The 27,362-nt window shown below is 33.5% G+C and overlaps 1 protein-coding gene across 2 annotated transcripts in view; it reads left to right on the forward strand.

Annotated features, from left to right (window-relative positions):
• LOC149903447 (integrin alpha-PS1-like) overlaps nucleotides 1-27,362 on the forward strand; it is a 64,951-nt gene that overhangs the window by 27,142 nt on the left and 10,447 nt on the right. The gene's annotated exons all lie outside the window — the stretch shown is intronic.

Below are 27,362 nucleotides of genomic sequence, written 5' to 3' on the forward strand. Positions count from 1 at the left end.
TTATTTTTTATCTTTCTTGATTTGAACAAGAACTATTTCGTACATTTTTTGCTTTCACTGCTTCCTGTGCACGTTGTAAATTTCAATATTCCAACAAACCATTCCACTTCCTTAGAGATAAGATATGAAGGTGCTCAAAAATTATCTTACTTGCGCAAGTATTATATCATATTCGTTTTTTCTTAGTTTTATCATTCATAAAGATTATGGAATTATATAGTACTAGCTTTCCGCCCGCGGCTTCGCCCGCGTTTTCAAAGAAAAACCCGTTCCCGTAGGATTTCCGGGATAAAACCTATCCTATGTTCTTTCTCGGGTATCAAAATATCTCTATACCAAATTTCATGCAAATTGGTTCAGTAGTTAAGGCGTGATTGAGTAACAGACAGACAGACAGAGTTACTTTCGCATTTATAATATTAGTATGGATGTATATTTCGTTTTGAGTAATCTTAATGTACATAAATATCGTAGATATGTAGCACCATAAAATAAATAACCATTTTAAATTCTACAAGAAACGTAAAAAAAATTAATTGGGAGGCAATTTAATGTTTCCAATCCGATCAAAAGGAATTCGCCATTTCAACGTATACATCTAGTTTTTCAATGTCACCTAGCTCAACATCAGTAATATTTTATTGTATAATATAAGAGATGCCATTATGAAGAATCATACAATGTCCAGTTACAGGATACGGCTGTCAGTGAATGAAGCACTCATGAAATAAACATTTTAATACTTTGTGGTAATGGTGTTATTATTAAGGTAAGTTTGTATGAAATGTAATTTGTAGAGAGATGGATATCGTATTTGCGACGGATATATCCAGATTCCAGACACACATAGCTTACTAGTTGGACACATTTAATTGGGACTTGTATAACAAGTGAATGGTGACAAGAACAAATTGATTAAGGAATAGATAATTTTCTTACATATCTCATATGATTAAAATCACAATTTTCTGAACATAGAGTTAAGATCTGACGTTGTGAAGATGTCCATAAGGGCTACGATATTAGTATATTGTGAACTGTAACTTATTTCACTTACCCAACACTTGACAAACTATTGTCTTCCCTTTGACAATGGGATTAATTAAATCAAGTTGCTTCACTTCTATTTCAACCCACCCACCCATTTTTAAAAGTAATTTGTATAACAACTAACCAATAATAACATAATTGGTGGTAATAAACTTTTTGTTTATTTTTACTTACCAAATCGTTTGCCGTAATTTGCTATTATGAGCGTTGAAATGCTAATAAATCATACCATTCAGTATGTTGAGCGGTCGTTGACGCATTAATTTCAACAGGTTATCAAGTTTGAAAGGGTTCAATGTGTATGAAATTATTGGGTTCATAATGTAGCCAGTAATTACTGAGGTCAGTGAGCCGCGAAATGGTTTGTGTTAGTGGCCAGGCGCTGTCGACGCGTGGACACCTCATTGCACGCTACACAACCCCAAAAAGGAAATAATTTGCGTCTAATAAAGATTTATAATGAGATATTTACATATGAATGGCTGGCTGTAAACGAACGAATATAAATAAGCAAATATTCGTACAAATCTGTTATTGCCGCTATATACATATATGTAGATAGACTCTTAATAATTAATATAGCAGTATTTTAAACCTTGAACAACATCTGCGTACCACCAGGTCCGTTCAACGACCGTGTTTCTCATTGAATCCTATAATCTGCTATCTAGTCTTAGATACTATTCTGTAATAATAAAATAGTCAATCTATCATACAAGCCGGAAGATTGTTCTCATTCTTAAGAAGTTATTTGAAATATTTACTTCAATGTAGGCATGTATTCTAATTCAAGCCTCGTAATAAACTAAAACGTCTCTAAGAAGTCTATAAATAAGATATTAATCGCACGGAACATTTGATCATATTCTTTGAATGTTAATCGTATATTTTGTATTCAATTGCTATCGCTTTGCTGTAAGCCCGTCCGAAGTTTGAAGAGCTTAAATATGTATTACCTACTATTTTGTATCTACTCAATCAATTTTCTTAGAAATTGAATCATGTATTCAATCAAGGGCTAGAGCTATTTCGTTCTATTGTGACTTACTTACATAAACAATGTAATTTAGTAAATATTATATATCAATCATTTTTAAGTTATATCAGACAGAAATAACTATAGAATAAAGGTAAATTGAATAATAGTATAAAAAATAAAATCACAAAAAGCTCTTGTAATGATTGGCGAATGGCCATACAACAAAATTCTATCGCTAATCATCATAAAAGCTCTATAAAGTTTGAAGTAAAAAAAGTAAGTTTAGGTTTTCCCCACATTAAACTTAAGGAGGAAAATATTTGAATGAAAGAATACACTACTTTCAGTTTGATCCAATTCGAAATTGACGTTGATACAGATGAAATACGACTTATTTTTGAGTTACCATTGTATATGTTTGGCTGCAAATTTTAACGAACCGAAGTTTTATGAGCATAACAGAGGGGTCGTTGACTTGATGACGTCACTTTCCTTGCAGAATTCGTCTTGAGATAATGCAATTCAAATAAAGCTCAACTTGTATCTCAGTCGTAGAGGGTTTTCCCGGTTATCCCGGAATACGTGAGTCATTTTCTTTTTGATAGAAAACTGACTAATACACGGAGATTTGTTTACTTATCAGACTCGATTATAAATAAATGATGAATAATCGTAAATTCTATCTAAATGTTAACACTGTAATAGTTCCCGTGGGATCTGTTTGATATATTAACAAAAAATTTGTAATAAACAAATAATTTCCCTTAATAGGATAGCTGATAGCCAGTAACTCAACACCGGGTGCCCATAAACCCGTCTTTCATCCCGCCTGTCTTATTACCGCTCATATTATGGGTGTTATACGAAAAAAACGTGGTGTAACCAAAAGCGGATGTCTGCATCGAGATTGTGGGACGCGCATTCATTGAGCTACCGTAACACGATCCTCTAGTTCAATTATATCAGTGAGATTTCTGACCCTGTCCTTTTTTATTGAGGACGTTCAGCTGCTGAGATTTGTTACATTAAACAACCAAACTTGTATGAAACGAAATAGAGACGAGCCTTAAAATTGAAGCTTCTGGTATGATGGGATTTTTAGAGTACAATAATTGATGATTTATTTAATAAAGATTTTTATTGTTAAATCTGTTTTATTATTTTTTTATTGAAAAAGTAAGTAAAGGTAAATATTAAAATTAATCAGATATAACAAGAGTACTTAAATGGATAAACACACCGTCCAGCACCAATTTCAATAGAATGTTTATAGTAGAGCATTTAATGAGATAAATGCGATCTAAGATAAAAATCAGAACACAAGTCAAACGCGTTGAATCAAGATGTTTATCGTCCCCTAGTCACGACAGCGCCCTTAGGAGCAATATAACAATTTTCATATTTAGAATACGTAACAATTACACTGTTTACACACGATACAATCGCTGTTCCCTATCATTATTACATTTAAATCAATTACATTGATTACATTCGGGAACGACCCGGCCGTAGGCGTACGGCGTACCGAATGTAAGATAATTAATGGTTTTATGATAAGTGAAACACTTTAGATTACACCGTGAGGGCTCGTTATATCTACAGACATTGCTCGGTATAAAAGCGTCAATCAATTGTCGAAAATATATCATAAAGTACCGCTGCCGCTGCTTAGTATCATTACTGGTTTACGATTGTCTGAGGTTTTGTGATGGATGATAGCATTGTGTAATGTTTTCTTGTTAGCAGTGTATAAAGTTTTAGCTCAAATTGGTTTTATTATCATTAAAAGATGGAAGTAAATTATATTTATCGCGCCCGAGAGTCCCAAAAAAAACCAATTTTCAAAGATAACTTTATTAAAGAAATATTACAAATAAAAATTAAACATTAAAATTACTTTAAATACCAATGGACTTGCTCGAGGTTAGAGGCTAAGTAAGGTGGAATCCACAGCGGCGATCCAATTTCGATGTCGATGCAAGTCAGCAAAATGTATCCATGAATGCTACCAATGAGTATGTATGTACGCAGAGGCGACTATAAAATATACCAAAGATTATGCAATGGTATAGAGGCGATATCAACTTGTAGATTTTACTATCGGATTTTACTATAGGCTTGGTAGTATATAACACCTCCCCCCTTAGTTCAAGGACTATTTTTGAACGACAGGAAAAAATGTCATTGGCAGCTTTCCACAGTCTTGGCTTGGTCCAGGTTCAGCATAAGTTTGTTCTTGGCGAGGCTTCTTGCTTGATTGGCTTCTTTCTTCATTCTTCTTTCTTCTGTTCAGGATTAATCTTCTGCCCAAAATTATGAGAGAAAGTGCAATAGCACTGAATAATATAGTATAGAAGGGAATAGTTGTGTTATAGAACATTGGAGTTTGTTCTAATTGAATAGGTTCTTGATGGTGAATCTTGTCTTGAATTTCATGAAGTTTCTTAAGGCTGATCGAATTACTTTTAATAGAGAAGGATAAGGTAGGCTCTTTTACATGAGCTGAAACTTTAGTAATTTTTATGGGCTGTCCTTTGATGTGATCGTTGGTGTTGACGATGGTGAAGTCTTCTGTGTGCAGCTTGCAGGTAGGTGGTATTGTAGCGAGGTAGCTTCCATTGAGATTAATGATTTCTTCTCTTTCGCAGGATAACCGGGCTTCAGTTGGAGACGGGAACACGACGACGTAGTGGCGGTCATCAAGTTTTTCCATTGCAGGTTTCATCAGGTTTACGGTAGTCATTTCGCAGGACCTGTCTTCATGGAGATTTCCTTCAACGATGTTGCTGATACAGTCCGGCTGGGGTTTCAGCATGTGGTGGAGCTCGTCTTCACATAAGTACCTCATGCCTGACTTCGGGCATTCTGCCTCTATGTACACGTGCATATTACCAGTGATTGCAAGGAAAGGAGAAGGAGGGATTATAGCTTGCCTATTTTTATTAGGAACAATAGCTAATTTATAAAAGTTATATTCGAGTGGTGAAACTATAGGAAATTTAAAAGCAAAAACTAACTGATCTCCATTAAAATAAGATGCTGGCTTAATTATATTGTAATAGTCTCTAATTTCTAAATCTAATATTTCTTTTTTATTATAAAATGTCTTAAGCTTACTTAACATATTTTTCATTACACCTATACCTATCATAGAATGATGAGTGCGCGAAGCACTGCAAAATGCTAGCGCATTCTCTAACCTAGTTATTTCGCTTACTAAACTGTCTACATTATTACTGCTTATTGCTAATGCTTGTGCGAATTTCGCAAATTTAACTATATCCGGTGAAGGAAATGAGTCAGGGTTTAATATCATAAATAATGTTTTATTAATTTTATTTTGACTTTCTATAATTTCAGCAATAATTTTATTTTGTTCATCCATCCAATCTTTGCTAAGACTGATGTGATGATTCTGTTCAATAACTATTTTATCTTGATTTTTCTTAAGTACTGAAAGAGCTTGATCATACTTTACTGCATCCGAATAATCTAAATTTCCAGTTATACTCTTAATTACAGACCCAAGACTATCTATTAAGCCTCTCTTAAACCTTAAGGGTTCTAGAGTTTTTAATTGTTGCAAAGCAAAATCAAGTTTATCACTTAAATAATCTATTTGCGATTCATAGACAGCATAAGTAAAGTTATCTAACTTACTTCTAATTTCACTTAGCTGAGACTGCACTAAACTAATGTTAGAATCTATTTCCCTTAATTCTATAAACTGTAAAAATGTATGATAATGATGGGTTAGTTGCATGGGACCTAACTTAAAGGGTAAAATTCCAGGGCTTTCTCCAAGATCTTCAAGTTTTATCTCGAGAGCTAGTGTTGATGTTAGAAGCATCATGATCAGCACCCTGCAACAATTTGGCGGTCTTAGGGATTCGTTTTAGCCTATTTTTAGCTATAGGAGCTTTCTTTTTGGATGTATAAATATGAATAGGTAAGTTTGCTAAAACGGTGTCCTGGGTATATCGAGGTGCGAGTTTAGATCTGGAAGCTGAGGGGTTACTGACAAAAATCTGCTGGTTAGGTTCATAATCTACTTCATTTTCTCTAGTTTCATTACGTTTTTCAATGATAGCCTCTCTGTTAGCTAATGATGATTCATTCACAACGTCATAAACCTGTTTCATTTGTTCTCTATGAGATTGCATATACTGTTGAAGTAAATGAATAGTTAAATCGACGTCAGTAGGGTCACGTGGATCAGTATGCCCTAATATAAGGTCATAGGGTTTACATTTAGTAAAACTGTGTATGGAGCTATTATATGCAATTAAAGCGTAAGGCATTAAATTAATTACAGGTTGATCACGCTGTTTTAATTTTAATATACGGAGATGTTCAAGCAAAGTCGAATGAAAACGTTCTATATTACCATTAGCGTTAGGGGAATGAGCCAAAGTTTGATGATGAATTATTTTATGAATTTTACAAAATTCTGAAAACATTTGGTTATTAAATTCTGTACCCTGATCAGTAATTATGGTAAGTGGTAAACCGTGGTGAGTACTAAATGTTAACAAAGCCTGTATGACGCTGAGTGCCGTACCATCTCTAAGTAAGTATGCCTGTCCATATTTCGAAAAAACATCTATAAGGGTTACATATTTTTCATTATTAGCTGTAAAGGTGTCCATATGTACGATCTCAAAAGGTTTTGTAGCTGGGGGTACTAAATTAAGCTTAGGTCTAATAGGGTTCCTGTCATACTTAGCTTGACCACATATTGTGCAATCATTAATATACTTTGTAATATGTTCTTTCATTTCAGGCCAGAAGTAACGTGCTGAAAGTGCAAGGTAGCATTCATTTATCCCGCGATGATTGGTTTTGCCTTCATGATAATTACGAATAATTTCTTGTTGCCTAAGATATTCCTTGACATTTTCTAATTCTATTTTAGCTATAAAAACTTTCATGCATGAGCTTTTAAATTTTTCCTGTAATATTGGGACTATTTTGTACATACCTAACGGAGGGTTAATAAGTATACCGGTCTTTATTTTAGGGTTTACATATTCTTTAATAGCATTGATTAAATCTGTTTCTAAATTTGATTCTGATAATTGTATAGATATCCTGGAATGAGTATCGAACGGTTTGGTAACCATTGTACGTTTCTTTACATCACTAACAATATTTAAAACTAACTGGCGATGAAATTTATTTAAGGGCTCAGAGGATATAGGTATTTCAAGGATTGGGTTTTCATTAGAGGTATGGGCGGTCATGGTACTTTCGGAGTCGTCGGCTACAGATACTTTGGATGTATTGCCTACTATTGAACTTATTTCTTCGTTAAAGATTTCCACACGAGATAGAGCGTCGGCATTTGTGTTCTTTTTGCCGGGCTTATATTGGGTAGTAAAATCAAACTCGCTTAATTTTAATCTCCATCTCGTTAGTCTAGAATTTGGTTCCTTCAGACTCATAACCCACTGTAATGGTTTATGGTCCGTTAAAATTTTAAATTTACGTCCAAAAAGATAAGGACGAAAATACTTAGTTGCCCATACTATGGCTAACAATTCTTTTTCAATTGTGCTATAATTTACTTCGCTATCATTCAAAGTACGAGAAGCGTACGCTATTGGTTTGTCAGATCCTATGGGTCCTTGTGAAAGTACTGCACCTATTGCAAAATTAGAAGCGTCAGTTGTCAGCAAAAAGTCCTTGTCAAAGTCAGGGTATATTAAAATAGGATCATTAGTTAAAAGTGTCTTACATCGTTCGAAACTGTTAACGTAATCTGAGTCAAAAGTAATTTTCTTTCCCTTTTTTAAACATTGAGTTAATGGTTTCGTGATCTTAGCAAAATCAGGAATGAATTTTCGGTAGTAGCCTACTAAACCCAGGAATGATTTTATTTCTTTAGATGTTTTAGGAATAGGGAATTTTTGAATTGCCGAAATTTTATCGGGATTAGGTTTTATTCCTTCTTCAGTTATTACATGTCCTAGATATGCTGTCTCGTGTTTTAAAAATTCTGATTTGTCAAGCTGAATTTTAAAGTTAGATTCACGTAATCTTTGGAAAACCTTTTCTAGATTTATTATATGTTCCTGTAATGAAGTTGAAAATACAATTATATCGTCGAGATAAACTAAGCAAATGACATTTTGAAGTCCTTTAAGAATATTATCCATAACTCTTTGGAACGTGGAGGGACTATTTTTTAAGCCCATTGGCATTCTGAGAAATTCATATTTGCCGTTTTCTACACTGAAAGCGGTTTTATGAATATCCTCCTCAGACATTTCCACCTGATAGAAACCTGATGCTAAATCTAAGGTTGTGAAATATTGACATTTCCCTAATTTGTCAAGAATATCATTGATGTTAGGTATGGGATATTTGTCGTCGATTGTTTTTTCGTTAACCTTTCGAAAATCAATGACTAATCTCCATTTCTGCTTCCCCGAGGCGTCCATTTTTTTAGGGACAATCCAGATCGGAGAGCTCCAGGCAGATTCCGATGGTCTAATTATGCCCTGACTTAGCATTTTTGAAATTTGGTCTTTTACCTCATCACGCAAAATATATGGATAACGGTAGCTTTTTGTATATACGGGGACCTCATCATATGTACGGATTTTATGTTTAATTTTGTTCGTAAAAGACAAAGATTCTCCTTCAATATAAAAAACGTCTGCATATTTACTACAAAGTCCAGTTAAATTGGCTTTTTCTTCCTCATTTAAATGGTCTGTTCGCAAACGTGAAATAACGTCACTGGCACGGTTTGAAGATTCTTGTGAAAATTCGGAATTAAAAATAGTTGCTTCTGTCGGATGGTCTAATGAAAAAATTATGTCATTTTTAGTATGATTGGTTACCTGAACTATGGCTTTATTATTTTTAACTGTAGTTAAACATTCACTTATAATGCAATTGCAAATTATTTGTTCTGGCACTAAAACTTCACCATCCGCGGCGTTTATTGGCAATCTAAGAAGTAAAGAGGTTTCACTTGGAATAACTTTTTCATACAAATTAAAATTTCGAGAATTATATAACTTAATTGGGTTTATGGCATTTTTAGTAATTAATGTTGAATTTTTAAGATCTAATTTAGCTTCAAATTTAGTTAACAAATCCATCCCTATCAGACCTTCAAAATAATTATGAAATTTATATACGTATAATTTAATATTACAGTTATCATTGAATTCATCGAAACAAGGTAATGTAATTGAATAATTGTTTCTACTAGTTGCATGGACGTTAGTGACTTCAAACGGATCAAAATTTAGTGGTATGTCTGGAAAATATTGTTCTACGGCCTGTGGACTAATAAAGGATTGATTTGCTCCAGTATCTATCAAAAATTTTAAATAGAATCCATTTCCGAGGGAAATGCGAATAAATGGCAATTGGCGTTGAGTTTGGAGATTTAATTCTATTTTAACTTTTTTATACTCTGAACCTTCTGAAAATTTTCATTTGTTGATGGTTCTGGTTCTGACTGGGGTTGTTCTACTAACTCCTCGACTATAGGGCTTTCACCATATTCATATTGGTTCATTACGGGATAGTCATTATAATAACCTTCATAATTGTAATAATCATCATAGTAATTATAGTAATCATCATAATTATAATAATCAGGAGTATCGTATTCTAAGCTTGCACATTCATTCACATTAACATCTCGGGGTTTAAAATAATTAGAGGGTGGTGGATTGCCTTGCTTGGACCAATTCCATCCACTAGGACCTGGTTGCATCGGTCTTTCCCTAGTCACAAAATGAGAAACTCCACTCATAGGCTTAGGGCCTTGAAATGATGGTTGCGGTCTAGTCTGTACTTGAAAACCTTGATTATTATTTGGAAGTGGTGCACTGAAAATTTGTTGGGTGCGCGTGGGCATTCGAGGTTGATTAAAAGGCATTTTAAATTGATGTTGGGGTGAAAATGGTGGCTTATGCATAAATTGTGGTCTAGACGGACCTGGCATATTAAAATTATTAGGCCTGAAGGGCTGAAAACTATGAATAGGCATTTTAAAAGGCTGATTATTGTCACTAGGTTTTTTATCTGATACGTGTGAATTCCTATTCTGAATATACATGGTATTAATTTCTTCGTGTACTAACTCTAGAGCTTTTTCTATCGTTTCTGGACGCATACATCTAATACGAGAACCTAAAGGATCTTTTAATCCACGTAAGAATGCTTGAAGGGTTAATTTTTTATAAAGTTCTCGTTTAGCATCGACAGTGGAAACAAGAGATTCATGCAGTGAAACATACGTCATAACTGTACTGAATAAGTTCTGGCAACGTTCATAAAATTCTTGCGGCGTGTTAGACCCTTGTGTTAATAAAGCTAGATCATTGTATAGTGCAGTTTCGTCTCTTTGGTCTGCAAAATTATTTATTAAAGAATTACGAATGCTAGTCCAATCGTTGGGGATACCGTTGGCATTAATTTGTCGCGCGGCAGCACCAACTACTTTGTTCAAAATTCCATTTAAAAGACCCGAATTAATTAATTGATCACCGGCCTGACCATACTTTGCAACTAACTGATCACAAATATTAATAAATCTTACTAAAACATGAGAATTCCCATCAAATTCAGGAACTAAACGGAGGGCTTTACAGATATCATCTAGGGTAGCCATTTTAGATTCTTCAAATTGTCTTAAATTATCAACTAAAATATCCCTGTTAATTTCACTAATTTCTGAATCGTCAAGTTGTCTTAATCTGTCAATTAATTCTTCCCTACTACTCATTTAATTAAAATATTAACACAAATCTAAATTTTATAATTATTATAATAGAAAAATTATTTTAATTTCCTTCAATTAAATTTTTAAAATTTTACCTATTTCTAAAATCAAAAGAAAATTTTAATTCTTATTGATTTAAAGTTCTATACGCCTATAAAATATTAATTAAAATTTTCAGGATCGAAAATTTTATAATACGTGTTGAAAAAAAAAAATCTAAAACTAACATAGGAAATAAAGGAGCAATCACTGAAATAAAGTGTACTCACATAGATCTCGGCATTTCTTGGGAGGTATCGAGGTTTGGATGCTCGGCCACGTTGTTCTTCTAATTTCCGGTTCGGCTGGAAACGCCTATCTCCTCCAGAATTTTCCCTAATTTTATATCCTGGGGGACCCGGAAATCCTACCGACTGCGCCAATTATATTTATCGCGCCCGAGAGTCCCAAAAAAAACCAATTTTCAAAGATAACTTTATTAAAGAAATATTACAAATAAAAATTAAACATTAAAATTACTTTAAATACCAATGGACTTGCTCGAGGTTAGAGGCTAAGTAAGGTGGAATCCACAGCGGCGATCCAATTTCGATGTCGATGCAAGTCAGCAAAATGTATCCATGAATGCTACCAATGAGTATGTATGTACGCAGAGGCGACTATAAAATATACCAAAGATTATGCAATGGTATAGAGGCGATATCAACTTGTAGATTTTACTATCGGATTTTACTATAGGCTTGGTAGTATATAACAAGTACGACTAGTGTTGGACATGTTTATAAACTAAACGGACCTCATCTAGATTGACAGATCGAGTTATGTTCCTCAATAATAAATTGTATGTGGGATCTCTAATGTAGTTCAGTAAGAATATAATGTAATTTAGTATGTTCTCTTTAATATTAAAAATATATTTTAACGTTTTGGTTTAAATTTACTTAACAGTTTTCGATAGTATATTATTACCTGGTTCGTTTATAGTAAACAGCGTATTATTATATTTGTAACGACTTGATAATGTCAAGATGTTAGCTCAGTTTGTAGCTTGTTAGTTGTTACGTCATAGAAATACTACAAAATAATATTAATTTACATGTATTGTGTTGTCTGACTGATGATAGTGGCTACAAACTGCTCTACGACAGTTGTAAGTTGATATTGTAGGACTCTACGCTCAACTTTCTACGCCTATATTTTAAACAGGATTGTTGAAAATTAGTCGAGTAGATGTAGATGTCAGCTAAGAACGGGTTATGGATGGGGCTGGATTAAGGGAGGTTAAAACGACTTCAAGGTTTTATTTGCGTCATTTCTATAGCAAATTTTCTTTTCATATTTTACACTCTTCGAATTCAAGCAACAGACTTATGCTAACTCGAGGTTGAACTACTTATTGCATGCTAAATAAGTGTTCGTTAGACTATATTTACACTTACGTCAATTTGATTAATTAGCACGCTGACCGACTTTCTAATTAATTATTCATTTGTTATCAGACAAACTTATGACAAAACGTTTAAGTTTATATAACACATTGTCGTTTAAAAATGAGATGCAAACCGGTGCAATAAAACAAGAAACATCATTTTATCACATGCCTAACATAAGCTTATTTCCTAAGGTTGACAAATGTATGTTGCACGCCTCATAAGCGAAGCCTTGAGGTGGGTACTACTGTCACTTCGCGCAAAACATCTGATTTTTCAAACTTAAAATGTCTTTATGTATCATACATTGCACTTGTAAGATAATAAATACACACACATATTAAGAAAAAACACTATTTTTAACGTTCATGATATTTTTGATGTCATTTTTGTTATTTAAACTAGTTAAAAAACAGTTTAAAAAAGTTCTGTCTTGGACGTCCGTGTGTCTGTATGTGCGGATCCTTTTTCTTGTTAACACGATAGCGACCGAAATACTTTACTAATCGAGTCTTTTTTTTTTCTCTTACGCTTGAGTATGCTCAGGAATAGAACCCTTTCATTTTTCAGGGTCTGATTCGATGTGGTTTAATTGTTATTAAATAAACAAAAATAATAATTAATAAATATTTATTAAAAAAAAATTATGAGGCGTGCACTTTTGGATTTTTTTCACTTATCATGGAAATTTTTTATCATTTGTACACAAGAGATAGCTTTCTTAAAATGCAATTTTAGCCTTAAATCATTATTACTCATCAGAGCAATTCCAAGGTTATCTGAGATATTCGTTGTGTAAATATGTTTGTAATTATAGGAATGAAACAAAGTCCAACAAACTACAATAAAAGTCGCAAGCAGCAAGCGCTGCTCTTGATAGCGCATCATAATTTTTCTGGCGCCGCCGGTGCACGTCGGTTGATGTGATGTAAAGTAATGATACATATGTAGATAGCGGTGCCCGCTGAGAACAATGTCATATTACTACAGATCATTCTTATATCAAATGCATTTGTTGAATGGATATTATAGATGACAAATCTACTTGATGAATCAAACGAATTAAATCATTTTATTCTTTAAGTGCCATGACATTGCTTGTGGATAAAATTTATTTATTTATAAAAGAGTTCAATTACAAGCAGGAACCGTTATGTAACCACATAACTATGTTAAAAGTACATCACCATAAGAATTTGATCTTTGAAGTGTTCCATTCAAAAGAATAAATCTATTTAAGGTGTTATGGTAATCTCGAGTGGTGGTTCTGGAGTGTGGCAGCTAGTCGCTGGAGTGCTTCCGTTCAAGACTTCAAAACCAGTTTGCGTCTTCAGATTACAAGCGTAATTTTAACATATTTCATTTCGGCTTTATCTTTATAACTAAAATATCTCAAGGACTAGAAGCCTATTAATTTGGACCGTTACCATTTTATCTTTAATGTTTCTGATATTCATTTACGGTACTTGTGATATTTAGAATGTATATTTATTTAATTTAAAAGTTAGTGGCAATTCAATATCGGATGATCTCAAGATTGTTCCGGCCACCCACTTTGGAATTAGATACAGAGCTTGAAGGAATAAACAAAAGCATTGTGTACGTTTGTGATTAGAACAGTGTGTTCGTCCGTATGCTATTCATATCCGTTTGCTGACCGATTCATTCTTCGGTTTTCATTAAGTACTCTACTGAAAGCATTTAAGCTTACAGCTGGTGGTAATAATTTAATTATTTGTTTTTATTGTTAATTTACGATTTGATGGAAACATTTTAAAAACTAATCGTAGTAACATATTGTTTGCTACATTCGTTTTTATACGTACATTATCGCATTTTTCTAATTCGTATAGTACCAGTTCGCTGCTCCCCGTAATTAAAACTGAGTTTTCGTTTGTAGAAAGGTAATTAAACAAGTCGTCATTTGTTTAATGAAATCAAGTATCCATTCAGAGTCGAGTAACGTCTTTTAGTTCTTGTTATTTACCGTGCGTACTTACGTCATGAAACTGCTTGAGAATTCAAATAGGAATGTGCCACACATTGAGCTGCTCTACCCCATGTGTCAAACGCTTCCTCCGTGACTCATGTGGGGTTATAATGAGAGTAATTGCTTCTTTTCTCACATCGTGATTCATTATTGACAAAACGAGACGCAAAGCGCCTCTTGATGTTTGTTATGCTCTCTTTAATTCTCGTCTGAGGCAAAGAAATGATAATTGCACTCTTATTGAACTTTATAACCGGCACGTATACATTTAATATAATTGACGGCTGTCAGAAATTTCGAACTGACTTTCCTGCTATTAGCAAACAAGAAACTTCATCAATTATTATGAGACATCTTTCGAATTTCTTGGACCAGTCCACTTTCTTATTAAATAAAGTTTGTTGATTATGCTGTATTATAAGCAATCACCATATTACACTCTACAAAAAAGTTATAAAAGCGCGCCATATACGAATAACTTCCATAAACGCGGAACTGACACAATTTCAACCTTTGAAAAATTAGGACGACGTGTGTATTAACTATTTATGTCATATCAAAACAAAGCAGCAGTCGGTAGTCTTAATGTAGCCGTAAAAGAGAATTGATAAACATCTGTAGAGCAGATGCACGTGACGACATAATCTGCTGGGCGTTTGATTCTATGCCGGTACATCCACACGGGTTAAAGGTGGAAGGTCTTGTGTTGTCATACCGTTTTTACCGTAAATGGTACGTTAATCGATTTACAATTCAAATCACTGTGAGCAAGAACTTAATTGAATTTTCCTGAGTATGTGTCTATACATAAATAACCGAATACTCAACGATAAACATTATTTTGCAACTTGCAAGTCTTTATTGCTCAGTTTTGCAAACATTGTTGAAAATCGTTTAACGTGCATTACTTACGTTAAATGCTTTTCAACAATAATTTACCAATTTGTCTTGGTATTTAAGCTCCCATAAGGTTATATATTGTCTTAATGTTATCGTGATAGAACCTGCAATAACGAACAGAGGTGCTTAACTACATAAATTTACCAGAAAGATATTTTGGCAAGTTAAGGAATGAATCATAAATTATGATATAATATACTGTATGAGAAACATCATATTTCCCTCCATAAGGTGTTGCAATTGTATGCAAATTTAACTTGTGATTATTATATTGTCGGCACATTGATGGGTTTATTTGAATATATGTATGACGAGAATAATAATTCAATTGTCCGTTAAAGGTGATCGTTTTGTTAATGACGCCACGTGTTTTTACGTCACATAAGGATAGAAGAAAATGATAATTTAATAAAACCAAACAAATAATAATAAAATTATAACACGAGTGGAAATAATAGGTATAGGTCCATATTATACAACTATACTATAATCTGTGCTATAATCAAGAGCATTTCTTATTAATGTGGTGAGCTTAGGTTGTAACCGAAACCGCAATAATTTAGTGTAGATACATTTGAAAATTATTGCAAAGTAAATTCTAAACCCACAAATTATAAGCCCATTGATTACTTACGAAACGCGTTCGCCTACGGATGAATGTCGAACCTAGTTAGCTATCGAAAAATAGAAAGTTAGTTATTTGTAGGGCCTGCTTTCCCTATATATCTGGGTTAACGTAATCCACCGATGATACTCTGCTACAGTTATTGGGTTACGAAGGAATCATCAATCGAGTGTATTTATAACTGCTCCATTTACGAGTACATGCAAGACAAATGTATTGTGAGCGCTATCTCACTGTCTTATATCACGTGTGTTTTATAATAGATATAGTTGATACTCAATGAATTGTCTTATGTTTGATTAACGGCACAGAATAACTTTATTTTTATGTTTAATAATTCTCTTTTACGTTTCCTTTATATACATAATTTTCCTATTACGATTAAAACTTGCCTAAGCTCTACCATGTTCAAAGATAAATAAGGGATCTTGTAGGAAGTATAAAACTTACAATATGTGTTGCTTACTCGTTTATGATAAAGATTTTGTGATTAAATATGATGCGTAGATTAACCTACGCATATTTTCAAATGATTGATGATTAATTTAGGAATTTTTATACCAATGGTTTAAAGTTTAAACACTAAGCTTTCTATAACATGTAAGAGCCATTTTATATTAATTTAGTAAATAGTCTTTTTACATGCTTTTTACACACCCATCTGTCTTGAAATATCTCATTTGCGCACACTTTACGAAAGCTCGTGCTTTACGAAACGAAAGCTTGAAAATAAACAAAACAAATGAGTGGCGTGGGTAATGCGTTTGATGTTCTGTATCGATGTTGCAACGCTTTAAGAGCTTACGTGAAAGTAAACTCATTAAATTGCATTATTACTATGCATTACAGCTGTTAGTAAATTCTCGCACAAAATACTTGTTTCGTGCTCTATGTTTGTAAAAGCTTCTAAAACATTTTAAAATATGCTTTATTATTTACCGTATTCGTCAGCTGTTACGTGACTCCTAGTTGCCAAATATGGTGGATATTTGTGAGTAGAATTAATTGTTTTAACTATTTGTTTTTAAATACTTCGTTATGTAATTTACTTAGGTACCTCAATGTACAAGTGCTTAGTACTCCGCGTCCCATTTTTAAGGTTTTCGTAGTTCGTATCATTGTCTGTTGTTTATCAACGGTGTAAGCAAAAACATACGCTGGAACTTCATAATACAAATATACAAATAGCATCAAAATCTGGCAGCAGATTTTGTGAAACATACGTAACATCTATAATCTATATACGTTATTAGAATAATATGATTACTACCTATGGTTTATGAACTACGATTACCTTTGTAGACTACATAGGTAATCGCACCTACATCATAATTTAAAGGCTTATATCAGACATTTTCAAAATATAATTCTTGCTTAATATTCTAGACTAAATATAGAATTTCAGAGACGGTAAACTAATTGAATTACAATTGACTAATATAATCGTAGCAGTAACTAAGTTGACGTCGTGAGATTTATGTATTGAAGTTCACAAAGCATTGCTACTGCATAAATGCGCAATAAATTCTATCCAATTAGCAAGAGACAGTGTTATCTGACAAAGGGAACCGCAATGTTGTCAGCCGTCTGGAGAAAAGGAAGTAGGTAGATCATGAATAAAAAATACGACGACATTTTTACGTGATACGCTGTTTTTTCGATTTCTAGTTAACTATAAATTCTCTATTGCAATCGCTTATCGGTTATTTTTGTTTGGCATATTTGGCATTCCTGAATTGTTGTTCTACGTACTTTTGATGCGTGTTTACTAATTTTTTTGTAAGTAAACTTGTAATCGGAAATACACACAAATCATAGATAATATAAACACAATGTTACACAATTAAAACATCATATCTAGGATTATATTTAGTTTTATCTTAATAAAAATAAAATAAGTCTTTATTTCCTTGAGACTACGCATTTGAAATGACCATAATATATTTATAATGATAGGGATACAATATGACATAACCCACGGCCCCTTCCCCGGAGGCCGTGGGTATCTATGCAAGATTTCCCCACTTAAAAAAAAAAAAAAAAAGGGATACAATATGTTTTAATGTACACGCTGTTTAATGTCATAAGACAAACGCCGCTGTTCCAGATATTCTTTTGAAAACGAAATTTTATTACCAATCTTTTGTATGGTAACAATAATAGCAGGTTGGTATTTACGATTACGGGTTGAGCCTCACTATTCGTTAGACAATGGGGAACACGATACTCGACCCATCTACTTAATTTCGAGGTAGACACCTTTGTCGTGTGTTTTTGTTCGCGGTCATTTCCATAAATTATAGAGGATGGCACTCGCAGTACAGATTGTACCTGCTATTGTTATGGAAAACAGGGTACGTGATGAACACACCTTAAAACGGATTCGGCAACCACTAGAATGCTTCTAAACTTAACCTTCATGTACTGTCGACCCATTGAATATATCACAATGGGCTACTACTAATTATGAAAGTGGCTGTCTACTTTGTCATTTGTGAATACCAAGCAAAAAGTTTCTGGAAGTTTAGGATAAGTAGGCAATAAATTATGATTAACGCAAAGGCAAAATAAAGCAAAAAAGGTTTTAAAGCAAATAATCATTCCATTTTCGTAGATCTTTTAATTGTAATTATGTACTTATTTAAACTTTGAAGATACAGTTGAACAAAGATAGCGCCACTCTTGTTGCTAAATCCTCTTATAGGCCCAATTAGTGAAAACCGTCTAAGGACTAATTCCTACATATTCCAGAAGGACCATTGTTCAGTCAAGTTTAATTCCAATCAGTTTAAATTTCTCTCAATATGGAGAAAACGTATATGGATCGTTATCGACTAACAATATAGAATGGGCTGAGATAAAACATATTTAGTTTCAGTTAGATTATGTTAAATGTAACGTTAGCGATTGAATGTCTGCAAACGTTCGAGATAAGCAAACTTACCTATATGAGCTTAGCGCGATACTTCCGCTATTCGGGTTTCAATTAGCAGTTAAATTATGCACGTATGTAAGCAAAGGTGCGCGATTAACTGATTCTGTGTAGTCCCTATGTGGGAATGAAATCTGTTTTAAATTAAATCAATTCCATGAACTAGTAACTAAGTTACTGCACCACTATTGGTATTTAACATCAAATGACTTCTGTAAGCCCTTTTGCCCTTTTATCAATCTATCTTGGAAATACATCTCGTAGTCTCTCGGTATTGTCATATTAGGTTGTTGACATGGCCGAATGACCTAATTCACATGATCGCTCGGCCATTCAACGGTTCAATCGGACGCCGACTCGTTCGTTCAATTCATTCTTCCTGCTGACAATGAGGCTCTTACAAGGCCGTATGTAGCGGATTAATTAGAACATCGCAAATTCTTGCAGAGTACCCTCGTTTTATATTATTTAAAATAAAAATATTTGCAAAATATAAAATGATGACTGAATTATGATGTTTGCATAAAGTATTTCCTTATCCGATTAAAATAATGAATGGTCCAAGTGTGAATATAACATTATGAATGACTCGTTGACCCGGATCCTGGGTTCACGCTCAAGAATTGCGCTTCTAAAATTAACTTTGACGCAAAGGGATGACGTTAGACTTAACTGGCCATTTATTTTTGTCACCACATCATGGTGGGCTATGCCACTATGTGGTATGTTACTTATGTAGCTGACAGATTTAGATCCTCGTGAGAAACTTATCTTAAACAATATATCTGTCATATAATAAGACAGCACTGACAATGCGATCTAACAATTATTATAAACCTCGCTTGTATTATTGTTTATTCCACGCTATATTACTAGATATGTTGAATTTATCCTGGATCATGTATGATCAATTCTTGTGAATGGAAAAGTTATTTCATTTGATATTTTTAAAAATAAAACAGTTACCGTATGTAGAGCCATTACTTAACAGCAATGTACATAAAGTTAAGGAAAGAAACTGTACAGGGATATAAAAATACACATAGCTATTGGCATAATGAAGAAATATTTAAAGAACAGTCCCCTTTTAAAAGCAAGCTGTATAAGTAATAATGTAGGTAAGTTAAAATTGCTACAATAAACAGTTGTTGTATTGACACTTACTGATCGGCGCGTCGCGTCGTGAGAAAGCCCCGCGCTACGTAAATATTGAACTGCCGACGCATACCTCGCCCATGAGCTCAAATACAAAACAGGATGATATTACTTATAACAGTCTCGATAACAATCTTCAATTAATTACACACGCAACGTTCAAATTTAAATAGATACATCTAATTTTTTAATTAGTAATTAGTAGAGAAATTAATATTCATGTGCTGATATCATTTTCTTGGAAAGTTTACAAACTAGGTGTGAGATTAAGGCTTACCAGTAATTATAGAACTAGTTCCATAGTAGGAATGTTATATTTTGTCGTTATCGAGTCGATAGGAACGACGTCAGCTGGATTACATAAAAAATATAATCTCTGACCTCTTTTTAACCTATCAAATGGCATCAATAGATATTATAACAAAAACATCATCATCATGATGCAATTTCATAAAAATCCTGAAATATACGAATCGCTGAAGCATTATTATAAAGTAGGTATGCTTTGCTTATAAAGAAGTTCATCGCCTCACAAAGACCTCAAGTTCTCCAGTTTATGCGTATGCAAAACTCATTTCGTCCAGACTCCAGTCTATGTTGTTGCAGACTGTAGTATTGAATCTTTGTCGCCCACACACCAGGGGTCGATATCTGACTAATGCATACCACCAGTAGGTAATATTTACGCGTCCAGAACGGGTTTGCGATTATCTTGCAGGACAGCGCTTGGGTTCGCTACGTGTTTTATAGCGCCTGTTGTCCATTTGTTTCTTTTGTAATTTATCATTGCTATTTAATCTAATTGCATATCTTATTTTATATTAGCTATGCGTAATTGCAATCACACATTTTAAGAGGCTTGCAACTACTATCTGTTGATGTAAAAAATTAATATAATAGTTCACATTTACAAGCCGCCGTATACTACTGCATGTACTTTAAGACTAAAGAGAGCTTTATCTCAGTTTGCGCTGGAGCTTTTGTAGAATATATTTATGAAACGTGTTTACCACGAAAGATGTAAAGATAATAAATATTGTGAATTATCAAGCCATGCGTGTTCAAGGAGCTATATCTATGGTAACGAAGTGCGTACAGCGTATTCATGGTTTATTTTCTCTGTTTTATACTTCCAGTAAACGCTGCGAAGATATCTTCAATTTGCGTTTCGAAGAACATTGTTATATGGTTTTTATTTTTCTTGAAAGTCATTTGTAGTTTGTTGGATGGACGTTACGTGATGAGGGTTGGAAAGCAAAACCGTAAAGTTTCATATTTAAAAATAAATTAAATAGAATCAGAAGCATTTTATAATGTCAATATAACTGGTTATACCTACATTGGATATTTATTTTGTACTAATGTTTGGATATACTTATTACTTATGATGCAAAAAAAATTAACTAAACCAATTAGGTATGTATGTAGGTATAATGAAAAATACCTACATTATAAATCAAATAATGTGAAAGTGGAAAGAACCTTATTTGATGAAAATATACATAATGAGGTTATACGATATTAAATTCACATTTAATGACATGTGAAAAGTAATTTGCTTTCCAAAAAAATGCTCCAGAAAAAACAACTACATTCGACGAAGTCAAGACGAAGTACATAAAATACTGTCATTATGTCACGGTAAATAGTTTTTGGAGCATCTGCCGTGACTGTAGGTTATTTATTATCTTAAGTTATTGCTGTTACCTACTTCCTACAAAATAGCAGTTTATATGAAAAAAAATGTTGTGTGGTTTTATGAAACCACGGTAAAAGTGAAACTGTTCGAATGGTTCCGAACACTGCTTTGTGTAGCGCATGTCGCGTGACGGTCGGCTGCCGAGTAGGTATACCTACTCAGCAGCCGCGATACACGCGACATGCGCTACACAGACCAAAAAGTTTGAGACGATGTAATAAAAGTTTCACTTTAACTACTAAAAACGTAATTCTCAACTTTAATTTTATGTTTATTTAGCTTGAGAAAAATTAAAGCACATTTTTTTAAACGCTGCAACGGATAATACCTATCTAATTCTTCTGACTTTATAGCTTTCATCTCTATTATGCTCTATTATATATTTTAAGTTATTCCTATAACCAATAAAAATGATTTTCTATTATTATTATTAATGCTCCTATTTGTTAGTCATAGGAAATTACCTGAATTGCTTGATTCATTGAAATACATAATTTAACATAAGAACCAACACCACATATAGGTACTACACAACTCTACATCGTCCAAAAACTAGAAGTTTCGAATAAATACCTCGTTTCTTCTTATATTATTTTTTTTATTATTAAAATGTAAGTATAATCCGCAGTAATACAAAACAAAACATAACTCCTTCAATACGTAGCGGGTAACAGAGGGGACGTGGGCAAGTCACGAGGCTATCTCGCGCTAATGAGAGATCGCGGCGGATAACACGGCCCTGTTTGTACTTTACGGTTATAGGATGCTGCGAAAGTAACGATTTGTCGATTATGCTCCGCGAAATTGTCTATGCCGGGGTTTATGGTATTCCGCATCGTTAACATGTTTTGCATAAGATATATCTTTGCTAATTAAAATCTTAAGAATTCGTGACATGTACAATGTTCGATCGCCTAATCTATTGACCTTTTAAAAGTCCTACCATAAGAGTCCAAGAGGATTTTTAGAAAAAAATTAAAATATTCCGGCCTTCTTAAGTCACATTATGGATAAGTACATAATATGTTACATATGATACATAAACAAAACATTTAATGGAGATTTGCGAGCATTAGTAAACCTACTTAATCTTAAAGACGGCTAATAAATCTAAATGTCACAGACGATGATATATAATGATTGTAGCCTGAAGGCTTTCTTGTATCTGTGTTCCCATACATTTGTATTGTTCTGATAAAGTACCAATGAACATGGTTCCTCCCAACATAATATGTTAACGCGTGGCATGACCAGTCATAATTTAGCGTGTAATTCAAATAATTATGGTCAAGCTTAATTGAGACGTCTCATGAACAGTCAGTTTGTCAAAGGTAGGGAAAGTCATGGTTTATGATTAGAAAGCCTTTAAATATGATACGTCATTGACTTTAACTTCTTTTGTGTGCAACGATGAAGTTTATCAAATATAATGTAATGTGTATTCTGACTTCCAACTCGTGACTACTAATATTATGTACTTATGCTCTAACATGCCACGTCGCAATGATAATGTTTAAAAATAACTGGATTTTGCTTACAATGTGTGAATTACCTTCTTAGGTATTTATTTTATTTCATGTACCTACCTACTCTATCAAATACCAGTAAATAGCAGAAAACTTTCCACGGACTATGTTTCGTACAAAATGGGTGCCTTCAATTATTTCTGGATTGCTGTAGTCCATTTATTAAACCATTAAAATAGAAAGAGGAAAATAAAATTTCAAACCATCGTACTCATTCCATACAATTTGTGCCACACACGAAGCATCTCGCACAAACATTCTCATGGTAAATCAAATTGCAATTCCTACGTCTTAAATTAAATGTTTAACATTTTACGATCTCATCAAATTATTAAACTTCGCTCAATGTTTGATTACTGGAAGTTATTTAAATATTCAGTAATATACGGCCGCATTTATTTATTCAGTGTGAATTAATTATTTTTTTGGGGTCTTTGTGTGGTAGTACTGTTCTCTATATAGAACACTCGTGCCTGTTATTGTTTCGTGGAATCCATACCATTAGTCGTATCCAAATTGAGTCTTGATTTTTGGAGATACAGCGTGAAACGAATTTTTAAAAAAAATTGACATAAAATGTAATTATACCTAAAGCATAATCAAAGCTCTAGTTATTTCAATTTACAACAAAACAATGAGAAGAGCTTTTTGTTTTAAATTCCAAAAGTTCTCGTAACTAAAAGATATAAATGACATTCATTCATTACATACCGCTCGCGGCTCAATTCGGGAAGTTGTCAGGCCGTTCCGCGGTGTGGCAATAAAGTTTGGACGTTGGTTTGGACAATCCACAATGGTTGGTGTTTGCGGACCGCGGACCACCGGCGACGCTCGTCACTTCGCCACCGCTCGTACGCGTTATTTACATATAATGAGCTTGATAGTTTACTTTTGGATATCATTTGCGTACTTTTAAGAATACTGAGTATGTAAAATATTTTTCGTAGTTGAATAATTAAATACCTGTTTGATTGCTAGAGAATGTTATCTTACCTCTTTGTCTCTTATGTAATTGATAGAAGGCTAAAACGTGGATTCTATAAATATTTATAATTTTTCGTAAAATATTACTACTCTAAGCTATGTTCTTCTACACTAGGCTTGAAAGAATTAAATTGATACTGTAAAAAAGCGCAGTAAATAAACGAATGAACTTTTAATACAACTTTTTGGGGATAATATAGAGACAGTTTACCTTTTAGTATTGCATTTGTTTCCAGCACACACAGTTAGTTTTATCATTGCAGTATGTCACTGCTATCAAACACCGTTGAGAATGGATGTCGTTTTGATGGGAATTTATCGCTGTGTGGGGAACCAGGCACACCCAGTGCTGCGATACACTACACCACGTAGGAGCGGTCTTTTATAGACGAGATGTTTACCTTTCACTACTTAATGGAAGGATAGAGTTCCAGAAAGACATTTTATTCACGTAATTTAATATCCTTTTACAGTTCCACGCGATTGTTGAACGTAGGCGAATATAATTATGGGGGCCAAATCGATCATCACCATGTGGGCGCGAAGCACGAAGGTCCTAATGAACCCTTTGTATTCTAAATTGGATATGAGGGCTTGACCGATGCGTTTTGCAGTTTTGAAAATTAAACGTCAATCTTACCCGCCCAAAGCTAACGCCGACGTCGGTCATTTGTTTTATGTCAAATTTAGGGCATTCGCTTTCACGGGCGCTTAAATATATTTAGATAACGCGATGTCGCAACTCGTAACATCAGCCAAAACAATGAGGGCTTAATTGTATCTCCGTGCTTTTAACGTATTCCTGTATAACGACAGTTCAACGAACTTTGCCATGTGGGTGTAATATTCTGAATATTATTTATTCAGTATACTAAGATCAAGAACAATAGTGGCATGATAATTTTAATTCCGGCATATCTCGTAACGTGCATTACAAAATCGATTTTAATAGACTACGTTTTATTCGATTATGTATTAGTGCTGTAATTAATATCAATGTAATTACTAGAAGCTCGGTTAACTGAGGATTATAGGGTGTGTTATATAGTGGATAGTGATTTATGGCCATTTAAATGCATGGAGTCAGTAGATAGTCGTACAATCATAGGGCCCTCTGAGCATAACCAATGTTAAATTGAATGCGGGTTTGCTTCATATCGAGTGATCGAATGCGCTCTGTAATCGATTCGCTACGTCATGATGAATAGTTTTTGTTACAAACAAAATAGAACAAAGTGATTTGACCATTTGACTTTCTCGTGAATTATCTAATGGTTTTGTGTGGGTTTCTAATTATAGGAAGTGAACAGTAATGTCTTTATTAGGTAATTTTACTTATCTATACGCAGATACGTTTAATATTATATACCTACGTCTTTGGTATAAGGTTAGAATGTATTTAATTATCCCCTTATTGCATGAATTATTAAGGAGATGAAATAAAAATTATTTTTTTGCAAAAAAGTGTTTATTAGACCTTACATTATAAGATCAAATTGAGAAAAAAAATTATTTACTTATATTATAGAAAATATGAAACGGCGCCATATATGGACTCGTATGCAGTGTTCGTTATATTTTTTCTGTCATATATGGCTTCGTATGCAATTAGAAAAAAGTGTCTAATTAATAAAATAAAATTATATTCCGTACTAATTTCACACACATGGTTGCTAAGCCCCAAACTAAACTTAGGCTTGTATCCTGAATGCTAAGTCAACTGATATACTACATATATTTTACATAAATCCTTTCCTACTAATATTATAAATGCGAAAGTTTGTGAGGGTGGATGTATGTGTATGTGTTTGTTTGTTACTCTTTCACACAAATATTACTGAACCGACTTTAATGAAATTTAGCACACATAATATAGAGGGTAACTTGGACTAACACATAGGATAGGTTTTATCCCGGAAATCCTACGGGAACGGGAACTATGCGGGGTTTTCTTTGAAAGTGCGGGTGAGGCCGCGGGCGAAATGTTAGTACTTTATATGGATACCTAAATAACACCCAGAATCACAGCCAACTTATACAATTGAAATTGCTTAAAACATTTACGTTTGTCATTATAACATAAAAACACGTTATATTTTTCACATAACATGAAGGAACGAAATTGGAACAATATATGCATAGCTGACGGGTGTTCTTCTTCCAAATTGGGTAATGACTAATCCCATCAGATCGTACAGAATCAAAGTGAAAATCTAGATGTCTTGCAGGAGTTTTTCGTAGCTTTTTTGGGCAATTGGCGAGTCAGGAATACTGAGGAGACTCCAGAGATGCCGATGTTCCTAAGTTTTTGAGAGACGACCACGTCTTTTGGTAATAAGAGCTTTCCCTGACTTTCGCATTTGCTCTGAAACGGCTAATTAAAAATCATACAGTGGCATATACCATGTGTCTGTATTTATTGATGATGATATATTTACATGCTTAGCAGTGAGATAAAAGTGTCCAGGAATCGATACTGGAACAATCAGTAAAAGTATCCTTGAATGCATAACAAGCCACATATGACATAATATATTTTGGACGGAATGCATGTGAAGCCAAATATGACAGATTTGGAAAAGTACAAAAAAACATGATTAAAGCAAAAAAACAACCAAACCAAATGTTTTACCGTATTTTAGAAAGACTAAAGAATGAAGTAATATTTTTTTTCATGGCTTTACTCACCTTTTTGATATTGAAATCTTAATTTGAAAATCACGGTTTTTTCCGCGCACCCAAACCGTCGCACGCGCTAGACTAAATCTATAATATATCTGATGGATAACATTTACACTGTATAAATTAATTACATTCCAATTCTCGATGAAATGCTGTTTAAGATGTAAGGTAGTTTTTTTAGATATTGTTTATAGTTAGCCTATAAAAAATTCTTGAACTTCGTCGTCCATATATGGCTTTGTATGCGGTAAGGGGTTATTGTTATCATTTGGTGAAACATGCCTACACCTACGTATGGCAATAAATGTTTCGTTTAGCAATTTCTTGCGCCAACATTGTTTCAAAACTTTCTATAATAAACCTACAATTTTCTTGGACCGAACCCAAATATGAACCTCAAAGTCGATAAATTGATTTATTCCATTCTAATACCAAAAACTAATACCACTGGTATTTGTTTCAACTCATATTTTTTTCTATTCCGAACGGATACCACTTTTTAAATAATTTAATTTAATGTACGAACGAATACCAACAACTTGAATTTGGTACAGTCAGCGCAGTCAAACCTAATCAAAGTAAATTTGTTTTTCAATATTTTTATGTAATCGTAATATAATGCTTAAAACTTTCCAAATTTAAAACTTAAAACTTTACAATT

This window comes from Colias eurytheme, chromosome 13 (genome assembly GCF_061535395.1).
Source record: "Colias eurytheme isolate Ceu_HAF_F1 chromosome 13, ilColEury1 Martin Lab GWU primary, whole genome shotgun sequence".
NCBI classification, from domain to species: Eukaryota; Metazoa; Arthropoda; class Insecta; order Lepidoptera; family Pieridae; genus Colias; species Colias eurytheme.